The 15,419-nt window shown below is 39.8% G+C and overlaps 1 long non-coding RNA gene across 1 annotated transcript in view; it reads left to right on the top strand.

Moving 5' to 3' along the window:
* Nucleotides 1–522: 522 nt before the first annotated feature.
* Nucleotides 523–15,419, top strand: part of LOC134484608 (uncharacterized) — a 103,115-nt gene continuing 88,218 nt past the window's right edge. The window contains exons 1-2 of the long non-coding RNA XR_010062111.1: nucleotides 523–1,027; nucleotides 6,136–6,242. This is a non-coding gene — a long non-coding RNA (uncharacterized LOC134484608). The remainder of the gene's footprint in view (nucleotides 1,028–6,135; nucleotides 6,243–15,419) is intronic.

Genomic DNA, 15,419 nt, shown 5'->3' with positions numbered 1-15,419 from the left:
ACAGTGAAAGTTTCAGAGAAAACCACACTGTACCTGGGCCACCTTCTGCTGACTCTTCTACTGACAAACTGGGCCAGGTAATATTCACACACATTCCAGGTTCCCAACATCATTCCCTATCTAGACATGGAGAACTTGGATCTCCCATTTTTCCCCAAGATGTTCCTATCCACCCAGGACTTTCCGGAAATAACCAAATGTTTCCAATATTCAATAGGGTTTTTCGACATTTGTCCAGTTGTCCAAAATTCTTCCCATTGATCCTTAACGGAAAATCATATGTTCTCCTCTTCCAGAAGGAGTGTTTTTTTTTCTTCTATTTTCATTAACTTGCAAATTTATTATTTACATTTCAAATGTTATTCCCTTTCTAGGTTATAGGTTTACATTTTCCTAGCTCTTCCCACTCAGCTTCTATAGGGGTGTTCCTAACCCGATCCACCACCATATTACTTTCCTTCACTGGGGTTTTAGTCTTGGGAGTACCAAAGTCTTCCCCTTCCACTGGTGCCACTACTAGGCATTCAGTGATACCAATGATTTTGGAGTCCCGGGTTAGTTCATGTATAGTCTTTGGGTAGTAGCATGTAACCACTAATGAAGACAAGACAATTCTCTAGATTTAGAGAGATGGAGTATGTAAAGGTTTCCACTGTGTCACAAGAGACTCTCCTGGAAAAGGCACTCTTGAAACTGGTCAATATAAGGAAAGCTGTTCAGCAGGTAGGACATGGAGGTTCTCAGTGACATCATCATCAGGTCCTTCCCGAACAATCTCTTGTAACCTGGAGAGCCCTAGCTCCTTCTGTGAGGTCAGAAGTGTTGTTGTGACACCACCTGCTTCTCAGATATTCCTTCAGTACATCTAGGGTTTGTAACTGGCCTTTAATTCAGAGTAAACAGCCATTTTTTAGGGAGAGCAAAGAGGATGAAAGGATCCGAGATGAGGAGAAGGAAGCTGCCCTTCTGTCATGGTATAAAAAAAGGAAGAAATACATGGTCCATTGGAGAGCTCAGTGAATCCTGGGTAGGTGTTTAGTGTGTTCCCTGAACAGAAAGCCTTGATCTGACCCTTCCACATATGGGAATCAAGAGCTGTGAGCCTCTCAGAAGCATCTGGACTTCCCTGTTCTTATGGTTCCTGGAAGTCAGAGAGTTTATATCATTAATTTCTTTATTCCCAAAGCCAAGGGTTGGGAAATGCACAGTTGATTTCCTGAGAGCTCATGGACTTTACTCTTTTTGAAAAGAAGAAAAAGGTCCTAAGGAAAAAGGGAGAGACAGGAATTGTGTCCCTAGCTCAGAGAAAACTCCTCCATGGTTTGGATACCTATATTGCAGTTTGTGTCTGACACTGATATCTGGGAGAGAGAAGTGCTTCTAGTTGAGATTTCATCATCTGTCTTTCACTAGTATTACTCTGATTACCATTACCTTACAGTAATCCTTTAGATTTCAATAGGTGAGATTAGGTAGCAGTTTCTTTTACTTCTTCCATTTTTTTTATTTTTTGGCAAAATTCATTGCTTATTTAATTGGATATTTCTATATTTACATTTAAAATGTTATTTTCTTTCCCAGTTTCAGGTCAATATGAGCCCTAACTGACCCCTCTCCCCTTCTTCTATAACCTCCCATACTGCACCTTGACATTCCCTTGAACTGGGAGTCAAACCTGGAAAGACCAAGGGCTTCTCCTTCTATTGGTGCCCAACAGGGTCATCCTCTGTTACATATGCAGTTGGAGCCATAATTCTGTCCATGCACAAAATATTGGGTTAGTACCAGAAATCTCTGGTTCTTTGGCATTGTTTTTCTTATGTAGTTGAAAGCCCCTTCAGTTCTGTTTGGAGCGACACTCTTGATGCCCTCCACTGTTGATGATATTATTATGGTTAGAATTTACTATCACTATTTTCATGGAAAATCCCCACCAAGCTGCAAAATAGTAATACACATTTGGTGGTAAAGAAAAAATAATACTATTTTAAAGTTGTCCTGCTGACTAATAATATGACAAACCTGTGACATTTCTGATACTTTGTGAACATCACCTTATTACCTGACCACACCAGTATTGTATGTTGGTCCTGGGTAAATGTTTCTTACTTTTCCCTGCCCTCTGTTACCCCTGTTATGGTATAAATTCAGCCTTGGAGGAAAATAAAATTGCTGCCCTGGTCAGACTCCTGTCTTAACGTCATTATTTGTCCCAAGAACCCTTGTCCCAATTCTATTCCAGGCACCCTCTGATCTCTCACTTACAAAAGGCACCCAAGTTGCGGCTCTTTGAAGGTGTCCTGGAGGAGAAAGTCTTTCCCTATTAATAGGCTGGTCTGTCTTCTTTGTTTGTGGAAGACTTTGCTCCTTCTTGGACCTTTGGTTCCCACCCCTAACCCCCTCCCAGAGCTATTGCTGAGTGATGGGACAAGCATTCTACTCTCATCTTTTGTGACAGGACACAGAGAATAGGGCTATGGGGTCTTAAAGCACTTTGGTGCATCACAGGGACTGTGCTCCCTCCAGACCACAGTTGGTTAAGAGATCAGAGGTAAGCTTGAGCAAATCTGTGTTTTGTGTTCTGTGTTACTTTCTGTTTTGTCTCGGTGTCATGTTTCGCCTTTGTTTCATGCTGACTTGTGTTGTATGCCCCGCTGTCTGAAGGGTTTGAGTCCCAACTGGAGAAGTTTTAGAGTCCACTTGGTGGTCGCTATTGGTCCTGTAAGGGGCTTATGGCTGTGACAGGTCGACTTGCTTGTTGTCACAGGCCATAGGCCCTAGAGGATGCTCTAGGAGGAGAAAGGAATATAGAGGACACTCTAGAGTCACATTGGGAGGTGGGATCAGATGTTCTGCCTCATCCCAGAAACAGCTAAGGTTAAGCTGCATTTTGGGCCAGGTATTGAAGGTAATGGGCATCTGTGGAATTCACTTATAGAATGCTTTTTCTTGGTCTTGTTTGTCTAGTTTTTTTCTTTGGTATTGTCGAGTGTCTTTTTTGGCTGTTGTTTCATTTTTGGACTTGGGCTGATGATAGTGTTTGAAATCATGGAACTGTTTGCTGTGTTTCTCAAGAAGTTTTACTTGGTCTACTTGGTGCTTAACTTGGAAATAATTTGCTTGAGAGAAATTGTTTTCTGCCAGGGAACCTGCCTTATCTGCTGGCCCTATTGCAAGTGAGGAGTTGGTCTTCAGCATTAAGTCACCTTCCTTGTTAGTCATCATTGACATACACAGTGCCTCTGATCCTATTCCTGCAGCAGTCAGTTCTTTCCCCTGTGGTCAAAATGCCCCAGGTTGGGAATCAGGGTAGTCCCAAAAATAGTTTCAGAAAGAGTCTGCAGCAGACTGTGAGGAACTTCTTTGTGCCAGACAGAAAAGGCTTTACTCTAGGATGACAAGAGGAGAAAGTCTTAGCACCGGCTCTTCAGCTTACTCCAACTGGAGGCTGTGGCCACGGTCAGGATCAATGTTTTCTTTTTCATGGCCCTCTAACTCAGTGAGGCGGCTTGGTGAACGGCTACCACTGCAGTCCTTGGAGGGCTATACTTCTATTAAAGATCAGTACTCCAATGTTAGTAATCTATTTATTGGTTGTAAGAGTCCGGAAACCCAACACAATTGTGACCAATGCCTCAGGAATGGTAGCCGAAAGCGTCCTTAAAACCAATTGCCTGTAACTATAGTTTACTCTATGATATCTGAGGCTTCAATCGGATAACACCCCCTGGGCAAGCCCCCCTTCAATTCTCAAATGCTATTTTCTCCTGGTCTTTTGGCGCAAGGTCATCTAGCATGTATGACAGCCTGGAAGAAACTTCCCCCTTAAAGTAGACGAACCATACAATTATTTTATCAGCCACTTGGCATCTAGCACTCAGTTCTTAACCATCTCTCTATCCTTTTGTTATTAATTCTTACTGGAAGCCTAGTGTCCTTCAGAGGCTGGGTCTCTTGATAAGCAGAGCCACTGAGCTGACTCTAAGGAGCTGAGCTGAGCTCAGGACAATCAAAGTCCAGAGAGACAGCCGGTAACAAACCAGCTGCCACTCTGCTCTCATTTTTGTTTCACAGGCACAAAGCTTGTGCCTGATTATGGGCTGGCCTTTTTGCCCCAAGAAAGCTGGCCCATTTAGCTATATGACTGAATGCTATTTGTCACCTATCTGGTTGTTCCACGTGCTCTCACCATGTTACCCCCTAGCATTCTTGCCTGGCACCTCACCGCTGTTCTTAAGAATTTTATCACCCAAGACACTCTGTAATTTGACTTAAAATATATCCCATCCTGCTAATATGGATGTCCCAGATTCACATTCTGAAGGTACTAATTTTAAAACAAGGGATGGTACATTCCCTTAAATATTAAATTGATATACTTGGGGTCTTAGAACGTTTCAATCAGAGGTTGATACAGAGATTATAATTACTTTAAAATTGTTAAAAGATACAGTGCATTCTTACTGACCTGCTTTTGGGCAAAAAGATCCAAAGAAGGAGCCCAGCGAGGCACTTAACATGGCGTAAGGTACACGCGACTTCATCTACAGCCTGCATTCCACTCAAAGGACCTGCTTCCTCAAAGAACTGCATCGCTTCAAGAAGAATGAGAAACCTAACACCCACTCCAGGACAGCTAAATTATGTATTCTTCAAAAATGCAATACCATTCATAGGATTTGACTTTTTGGATAATGCAATTATGATTGTTGCAGGAACCCAAATTGTATTGTCTATTTGATTTATTTTGAGACTTTAAAAAATGTCAATCATCATGCTATTTTTCCTTCTATGTATCAACACATTATTTATTTTTCAGTTAATGATGCTGTACATTAATTATTTGGGGTTTGCTTATTCCTTATTGGACATGCATGGGATACCTATTTATCTCCTTGTCTTTTGCTTATATATTTTGGCCCTTGAACATTTAATCATTTATCATCCTTGTTAAGTAACAGGGAGATAATATAACAAAAAAACCTATTCACTTATATTATCATAGGCTAACTATCGACGATGCTTTGATGAGGGTCAAGTTCACCTACAAATCTCCATCCCAGTCCAGGGAAGGACATTTTTGTCCCTCAGTCAAATGAGGCCATCATTCTTTTTTGCCTACTGTCCTGATGCCTTTGCTGAAAAACCAAAAAATTCTCACCCCTGCGTGCAGAGCTGGACAGTCATTGATGGATAGAGAATGATATATTCATGAATAAATGGCCTAAGACAGGAGGGCCGACATTAGCTGCTGCCTTATCCCATGATGGGCCCTGGCTACAAGATTCTCTTGGCCATGTGACAAATAACACCCCAAGTTAGACAGACGCAGTTTCCAAGGGGTGCATTCCAGTACATGCATGGGCACTGGTCACTTTTACATTTGAATATATGTAAATTGGAGATGTTGGTTGCAATTCCCTTGAAGCCCTCCATTGTAGATGTTATTATTATGATTAGTGTTAAGTATGACTGGGTTCATGGAAAATCCCCAGTCAGCTGCAGAAGACTAATACAAATCTGGTGGTCAAGAAGATAAAAATATGGTAATGTTGTCCTGCTGATTAATAATATGACAAACCTTTAAACTCTGTACCATCCTTTCAACATCAATCCGTGACCAAACAAATCATGTGTTTTGCCCTGCGTAAATGTTTCTTAGTTCCACCTCCCTCTGTTAACCCTCTTATGGTATAAATTCAGCCTTGGAGAAAAATAAAATTGACGCCTTTTTCAGACTCTTGTCTTGGCATCCTTCTTTGGTCCTTTGTCCCACATTCTCTTCCAGGTACCCTCAGAACCCTCACTTACACAGCATTTGTAATCCCTTCTCAAAATCTACCAACAACATATCAGTTGTCAGTAAACTAGTTTGCCACTAGCATTCACTTCTGTATTTGATATGCTCTAGCTGTCTCTCTTAGGAAGGAGCTATATCCGGTACCTGGCAGAATGCACTTCATAGCTTCATCACTCATATCCAGTTTTGAATATATATATATTCAAATATATATATATTTGGTGTCTCCTACAGCAATGAGGTTAGGTAGAATTTTAGCATGGATTGTGCGCAACTAGCTAAAGAATGTAGAATCCACAAATGACAATGGCAAATAATCTCACTCCTGTTCTTAGGAACCTATTGAGGTTGATGTTTAACTGGACCTCAAGCCATTCCTCTCACTGCCCATCCTCCTAAGTATGATGTATGGCCTGAAGAAATAATCATGGTGGGAACACAGGTAGGTAGATATGAAAGAACTGATACTTAATTGGAAATAGAACCACATTCAATAGTCAATGTTTTCCTTTGTTTTATTGATATCTGCTATTTTTTGGATAAAATAAGCATTTGGGAGTTTATCATTCGAAGTAGGTAGACAATATTTACATTGTTATATTCATTCTATTGCTAGACCCACATTGTTGCCAAAATCAATGAAAAAAATGGAATTGGAAAACAGATTATTTGATAACACATTCTGGAATATATATATATATATATATATATATATATATATATATATATTCCAGAATATATACACACACACACACATATATATATATATATATATATATATTCCAGAATATATATACGTATATAATATATATATATATTCATATATATATATATGTATATATATATATATATATATATATATATATATATATATATATATATATAAATTCCCCAATCAAGGAATGTTCAAATAGAAAATGAAATACAATATACACTCAATTAAAGGTCTGTAGGGTAAATACAGGTTTTTGGGAAACAAAGAAAACCTAGGAAACTGAACTGTATATCACAGGAATGGACCTGGTAATAGAATTATGATCCAGAAGAATCTCCTCCATCCTATGTTCCTAGATGTTTTCTACTCATGCCAAGCCCCTGAATAACTTTCTCCATTCAGACCATGTAAACACTAATACAGGAAAGAGAAGTATCTAGACTTGGAGAGATGAAATTTGTAGTACGTACAGGTTTCCACTGTGTCATAGGAGACACGCCTGCAAATCACATTCTTGAATCTATTCAATGTACCTCTCCAATATTCCTTCAGTACATATAGGGTTTACTAATTGGCTGCTAATTCAGTGTAAAGGGCCATTTAGGAGGGAGGACAAAGAGGATGAAGAAATCAGAGGTGTGGAAAAGAAAGCTGGCCTTCTGTCTTGGTAAAAAAAAAGGAAGATATGCATGGATTATGGGAAATCTCAGTCCTTGGTAGGAGTTGAGTATATTCACTTGAGACACAGACATGACCTTAGCCCTCCACATACGGGATTCAGGTGCTGGAGCCTCTCAGAAGCATCCTGACTTCCCTGCTTCTAATGGTTCCTGGAAGTCAGAGAGTTTATATCATTAATATCTTTATCCAAAAGGCCAGGTGTTGTGAAGGACACTGTTCTTTTCCTTAGAACTCATCGTTTTTATTCTTTCTGCCCAGAAGAAAATGGTCCTAAGGAAGAAGTAAAAAACATGTATTGTATCCTCAGCTCAGAGGAAATTACTCAATTATTTGGATACTTATAGAGCAGTATGTTCTGATACTGGTATTTGAGAGAGAGAATTGCTCCAAATTTGGACTTCATCACCTCAGACTTTCCACTAGTATTATTCTGACTATAATTCCCTGATAGGGACCATTTGGATTACTGAGCCAATAGGTCTGATTAGCTGCTAATTTTCTTTTCTTTTCTTTCTTTATTTTTTTTTTATTTTTTTTAGCAAATTTTATAGCATTTTTAAATGGGTATTTCTATATTTACATTTCAAATGTTATTTTCTTTCCCACTTTCTTGTCCATAAGATTCCTAACTGGTCTTCTTACCCTTCTTTTATAACGCCTTTACTGAGCCTTGACATTCCCTTGAACTAGCAATAAAAACTAGGGAGAACCAAGGGCTTATCCTATCACTGATGCCCAAAATCACCATACTCTGCCACATATGCAGTTGGAGCCATAAGTCTGTCTATAAACAGTCTTTGAATATTGGTTTAGTACCAGAAAGCTCAGGTTAGTTGAACTTGTTTTTCTTATTTGGTTGAAAGTCCATTCAGTTCTTGAAATCCTTTCTCAACATCTACAAACAAGGGGTCTTTTTTCAGTTATCTGGTTTGCCACTAGCAATCACTTCTGTATTTGACATGCTCTGGCTGTCTCTCTAATGAAAGATCTATAACTGTTTATTGGCAGAATGCACATTTTAGCTTCATCAATCTTATCCAGTTTTGGTGCCTGATTTTATATATATATATATAAAATGGCTCCTACAACTATGAATTTTAGTGGAATATTTACATGGATTCTGTGCAATTAGGTCAAGAATATAGGATCCACAAATGACAATGCCAAATAGATTCCTTCCTGTTCTTATGAACCTGCTGAAGTTGAGGTTTCACTGGACCTCAAGCAATACATTTTGCTGCACATCCCCCTGAAACTGACGTTTGGACTGAAAAACTCTCATGTCTTGCCCTGGGAATACAGGAAGATAGATATTAGAGAAAAGATATGTAATAGAACTATAGAACTGCATTCTATAGTCATTGTTGTCTTTGCTTAACTGATGTCTGTTAATCTTTGGATATTATAATTATTTGGGAGTTGATCATTTGAAGTAGTACACAATATTTCCACTGTTATATTCACGCTATAGCTGGGTCAAGTTTGTTTACCAAATTTATTGCAAAAAATGGAATTCGAAAAATGAAATTTTTGAGTACTCATGCAGGAATATATAGAATGTCCCCTGTCAATGAATGTACAATCAAAAAATGTAACAAAATATCCAGTAAATTAAAGGTCTGTAGGGAAAATATTGGCACATGGGAAACTGAGAAAACGTAGTGATTTGAATTGTATTTCACAGGATTGGACGTGGGAATGAAATTAATCTCCAGAAGAATCTCCTTCACTCCTTGTTCCTAGATATTTTCTACCCATGCTAAGCCCTTGCCTAACTTTCTCCATTCAGAGCATGTGACCACTAATGAAGCAGAGAAATCTCTAGCTTTAGAGAGATGTAGCATGTGAAGTTTTACCCTGTGTCAAAGGGGACACTACTGGAAAGGGCACACTTGAAACTGGTCAATGTAAGGAAAGCTGTTTAGCAGGTAGGCCATGGCAGTTCTCAGTGACATCATCATTAGGCCCTCCATGAAAAATCCCTTGTATCCTGGAGAGCCCTAGCTTCTTCTGTGACGTAACAAGTGTTGCTTCGTCAGCAATTGTCTCTCAGATATTCCTTCCATATATCTATGGTTTACTAATTGGCCTCTAATTCAGAGTAAAGAGCCATTTGGGAGGGTGAACAAACAGGATTAAGAGATCAGAGATGGGGAGAAGGAAGCTGGTCTTTTGTCTTGGTATAAAAGAAAAAAGAAACGTGGTTCTTGGGAAAACACCCTGGGAAGATGGCTTTAGTTTTTTTGATCTCTGGTTTAACTGTGATCTTGGAGAAGTTGCTGAACATTCTAAAGACCTTTGGGCAGATGGTAAAGTTTCTAGATACCCCTTTTTTATTTCATTGGTCCTGGGGATTGTACGGCTGATGGTAAATGTTTCCCAGGAAGACTGCTAAGCCAGATTGATTTTTGGATGCTTTAGAAGACATGGAATATTTCTGATATACTTGGGCTGATGGCACAAGGTCTAAAAGATATTTTTCGATGTGGACTTTCCCTCAGACCTTTGAAAATATAAAAAAAGCTTTTGTAATTTTGAAGTCTAATTTGCACAATGACAAATCACTTTGAGCATGGACAACACTTACTGGAGCCCTACAGCAGTGTGAAGAAATTCCCTGAAACCCTGGGCAGACGGTGAACATGCATTTTGGTAGAAAAGTGAGTTTCTTGAGCACCTTGGGATAATATGGAATGTCCAGTATGCCCTTGTAAGGATTGGCAACTTTCCAAAATTCCTTTGTCATTTTTGGAAAATTCAAAGGGCCTATGGACAGATGGAGAATGTGTGGGACTCACCTGAGGAGTAGTTGTATCTTTTGTTTCCAGAAGATGACACAATATCCAAATTCACAACTGTCTTCCTCAGAGGAGAAAGTTCTCAAGACTCCATCCGAAGGATCAAATCTTAACCCTGTGTTTCTAGAGACTGGATGCTTATGGTCCACTATGGTAGAGGGAGAATGCAATCTATTTCTTCCCAGTGTGCACATGTGATATAAATCTACTTGGGTAGACAGGGATAGTTGTAAAGCATGCTGTTCAGGTGCAGTAGATCCTCAGACATCCTTCTCAGATGAGGAATGTCTTAATGTATCATGTATATGTGTAGAAATCCTGACTGTGACATCAGAATGGTGGTTAGGTATTAGAGCTGCCTCTGAAGATGTGACTTCTTCTAGAGCATCATGGACATATGTGAAAGATCTGGGAGCCTCATGAGCAGATAAGGATGTTTCTACACATCGTTGTGTAATTGTGGAAGTTCCAAGAAAATTTTCTTCTGCGGGAGAAATGGAATCAGACTTTCATATAGAAGTGTCAGGTTCCCTAGCCTGCTTGATAGGCAAAACGGCTTCGAAGGCACCTTCAGGAGATAAGGTAAAATCCAGAGCCTTAGAAGTATTTTGCAGATGTTCTGGGTCTGCTTGTGGGTATAAAGAAGGACTGGATACCCTTTGGGAATATTTGGAAGAGTCTGTAGCGTCTTTTGTGTTTGTGGATGTTGGCTGAGCTTGAGGAGATTAAGAAGTTCGTATAGACACCTGTGAAGTTAGCAGAGGTCATATCCATTCTTTTGCACAAATGCAATCCAAGCAATCCCTTTCCTCAGCTGTTGAGGATGGTACAGACACTGGTATTTCGTTATCATGTTCCCCCACTCCTGGTTCATATATGGTTGAATCCATACCCTTCTCTACAGATGGAATATGTCCTAGAACATCTTTTGTACATGTGTCACATCGGCAAGCCATTTCTACATATGTGGCTGTGGGTAGAACTCCTTTTGTAGATGTTTCTTCTCTCACAGTCTCTTTAAGAGATAGAGTACTACTCAGAGAATTCTGCTAAGTTTTGGGAAATGCTAGCATCTCTGCTGTATATGTGGAAAAATTTGGAGCCTCTCCTTACAGGACAGAATGACCTAGAGTCCCTTGAGGAGGTAGGGGATGTTGTATCTTCTCTGCACTTTGTATAAATATGGAGTCTGCATGGCTCATTGACTATGTGTTGTGATAAACTTGGTTCTTTTGGGCCTGATGACAAGTCAGGAGGGACCTTTTCGGTGGTAGAGGATATTTGAATAATTCTCTGTTGTATAGTGACATTGTAAGTACTGGGGGAGATGGTGAGGGTGCTAGATCATATTTTTTATATGCTGAAGGCACAAGAATTCCTTTGGTGGACTTAGAATTTTCTACCACATCTTGCTTGGGTATGGAACACTGAAGAGCCCCTTCTGAAATTGTCAATGGTCCTTGATCTAATGTTGTACATGCAGAAAGTTTTGTCTCTGCTTGGGCTGGTATGTGCGTTATGAGTTTCACTTTGGGATTTGTGACTGCATTTTGTCACTCTGGACCATAAGTGATGATTTAATCTCATTTTTAATAGTGGAGGGCTTTTAAGTTCCTCTTGGTTTAATAGGGAAGTTCTGAAACGCCCTTTTTCAGCAGAATCAGGTTTAAAATTCGCTTTACCCTAAGCAGATTGCATTAGGCACTTTGATGTAGATTGGGGACATCTTTGACTGTCTTTCGGATTGGACATAGCTCTCTGCCCTGCTTTGGCAGCTATCAACGGTATTAAAGTCTCCGGTGGAGAGGGGGCATGTATTAATCCATTTGTGGAATATGAATAATCACTGAGATTACCTTTAAGAGAAGTAGTTTTGCAGCCCTCTTTTTCTGATGGGGCCTGTTGTACCTCCCCTTGACCAGAGGGGTCTTGTCCATCACACTTTGGAGGAGAATTGGAATGATTAGAGACCTACAGGATAGGGAATGAACATTTGAAACTCCTCTGGAATCTCTGTGTGACAGAGAGCTGATCACCCAGAAGAGTGGGCAATACTGGGACCTCAGGGAAGGAGAGACTGCCACTTCTGTCCACCTGTGCCGACATCCCTAGCCCAAGAGGAAACTGCACAGTGCCTCTGGATACATGAATATAGTAGGGGTCAAGGTACAGGAGCCCTGCAGTCCAAACTGCATCTTTATCTGGTTTAGTCCAAAATGCATCCTACACCCAAATCTCATGGGATTGGAAGACTTAGAGCATCAGAGGGGTGGAAACCCCTGAAAACCACCTAGCTCCAACTGGGCCTCCTGTGCATAGGGACCTAGGAGCAGTAGGGGTAGGACATTTCTGCTTGTGGCTCTCATAGAGAGCTGAAAGTCAGCTGTGGAATGACTTCTGGCCTGAGACCAGTGGTAAATCCAACTTTTCTGCTCTAAGTGACCTGACTGGTGGACTCAGAACAAGCAAAGGCAGAACTCTTCTGGGACCAGGCACTTCCAGTTTCTAGCTTTCTCCTGAAACTCGTCATCCCGGCCCAGAGCTCCCTGCTCCTAGACGCTGTGGGAGAGAGAGCTGATTATCCAGTATTGTGCACAATACTGAGCCTACAAGGAAAAGAGGCTCCCATGTCTTCCCACTGTTACCCACATCTCTGGCCCCAGACAAAAGAGCATAGTGCTACTGGACCCAGGAATATAGAGGAGTAAAACTGTAGGAGCACCATGTCCCAGACTGTGCCTGGATCTGAAATGAACTGGATGAATAGCTCACTGCACACAAATCCAGAGGGTGGGGGAACTATACTTTCAGAGGAGCGGACACTCCTGGGAAACCAGAGGATACTATTCTATCCCCAAATTCCTGTCTCAAGAGGGAAACACCTTGTGCCTTCTGTGCCCCCACCCGCACAGAAGGACCTAGGAGAAGTATGTGAATTTCCTTCTGGTTCCTGCCCACAGGGAGAGCTGAAAGCCAGTGGACAGGAGAAACTACTCGGCTGAGAGCAGAATACTCTGTTCCCATAACTGGCTAAAAGAAATCAGGAAAACAGGTTTACAGCCGTCCTGACACACGAGCATACAGGACTGTCAAGCCACTGTCATAAAGAGCAAGACAAGCTAACTCTAGAGACAACCTGATGGCTAGAGGCAAGAACAGGAACTCAAACAACAGTAATCTAGACTACTTAGGCTCATTCAGAGCCCAAATCTCCCACAAAAGCAAACACTGGATATCCAAACACACCAGAGAAGCAAGATCTAGATTTAAGTTCACATTTTATCATAACCATGGGGGATGTTAAGAAGTTCATAAACAACTTCCGTAAGAAAATACAGGACAGTAAAAAAATACAGAAGTAAACAGGTAGAATCCCATAAAGAGGGAACAAAAAGGTACCTTAAGAACTACTGGGAAAACAACAAAACAGGAGAAGGAAATGAACAAAACCGTCCCGGAATTAAAAATGGAAATAGAAACAATAAAGAAACACAGAAGAAGACAACCCTGAAGATGGAAAACCTAGGACAGAGACCAGGAGTCACAGATGTTAGAATCACCAACAGTATAAAAGAGATAGCACACATAATCTAATGAGCAGAAGATTCCATAGAAAACATTGACACAACTGTCAAAGATAATGTAAAACCGAAAAAAACTCCTAGCCCAAAACATACAGGAAATCCAGGACACAATGAGAAGATAAAACTTAAAGATAACAGGATGGAAGAGAGTGAAGACTGCCAACATCAAGGGACAGTAATATCTTCAACAAAATTATAAAAGAAAACTTCCATAATCTAAAGGAAGAGATGTCCATAAACGTACACAAAGCCTACCGAACTCGAACTCCAAATAGACTGGAATGGAAAAGGAAATAATCCAATCACATAAAAGTCAAAACACCAAATTCACAAAAGAAATATAAATATTAAAAGCAGTAAAGGGAAAGGTTAAATAACATATAAAGGCAAAGCTGTCAGAATTCCACCAGAATTCTCACCAGAGACTATGAAACCCAGAAGATCTTGGACAGATGTCATAAAACACTAAGAGAACATAAAGGCCAGCCCAGGTTACTGTATCTAGCAAAACTCTCAATTAACATAGCTGGAGAAACCAAGATATTCCATGACAAAACCAAATTTACACAATATATTTTTACATATCGAGTAAGACAAAGGAAACTAACTGGCAAACCCCAATACAAGGAGTCAGGTAAAATCATAGATAAAGCAAGAAATTAATCTTTTCACAACAAAACAAAGAGAAGCACACAAACGTAAACTAACCTTCAATATGAAAATAAGAGAAAGTTACCATCACTAATCCTTAATATCTCTCAACTTCAATGGACACAATTTTCCACTAAAAATACACAGATTGACAAACTTGATATGTAATGAGGACCCAGCGTTTTGAACTACAGGAAACACACTTCAGAGACAAAGACAGACACTACCTTAGAGTAAAAGGCTGGATAAATACTTTCCAAGCAAATTGTCTGAAGAAGCAAGCTGGAGTAGCGATTCTAATATCATATAAAATCTACTTTCAACCAAAAGTCATTAAAAATCATAAGGAAGGACACTTCATATTCATCAAAGGAAAAATCCACCAAGATGAACTCTAAATCATAAATATCTATGCTCCAAATACAAAGGCACCTACATACATAAAAGAAACCTTACTAAAGCTCAAAGAACATATGGCACCGCAAATAATAATAGCAGGAGATTTCAACGCCCTACTCTCATCATTAGACCGATCATGGAAACAGAAATTAAACAGAGACATAGACAGATTAACAGAAGTTATAAACCAAATGGACTTAACAGATATTTTAGAACATTCTATCATAAAACAAAAGGATATAACTTCTCACCACTTCATGGCACTTTCTCTAAAATTGATCATATAATCAATCAAAAACCAGGCCTAAAAGAATATGGAAAGATAATAATAATCCAATGAATCCTACCAGACTCCATGGGCTAAAACTGTTCTTCAATAACAATTAGGAAAGAACACCCACATATACATGGAAGTTGAACAATGCTCTACTCCATGATAACTTGGTCAAGGAAGAAATGAAGAAAGAAATTAAAGACTTCTTAGAATTTCATGAAAATTAAGGTACAATATACCCAAACTTTTGGGACTAATATAAGCTATACTAAAAGGAAAGCTCATATCTCTGAGTGCCTGCATATAGAAACAGGGGAGAGCATACAGCAGCAGCTTGACAGCACACCTAAAACTCTAGAACAAAAAGAAGCAAATATTCACAGGTGTAGTAGAAGGCAGGAAATAATCAAACTCAGAGCTGAAATCAACCAAGTAGAAAAAAAGGGGACTATACAAAGAATGAAGAGAACCAAATGCTGGTTCTTTGAGAAAATCAACAGGATACATTAACCCATAG

Source organism: Rattus norvegicus (assembly GCF_036323735.1).
Source record: "Rattus norvegicus strain BN/NHsdMcwi chromosome Y unlocalized genomic scaffold, GRCr8 chrY_unlocalized_18, whole genome shotgun sequence".
In the NCBI taxonomy this organism is placed as follows: domain Eukaryota; kingdom Metazoa; phylum Chordata; class Mammalia; order Rodentia; family Muridae; genus Rattus; species Rattus norvegicus.
Note: the sequence above shows the minus strand (reverse complement) of the source record. Positions and strands in the feature narration are given on the sequence as shown.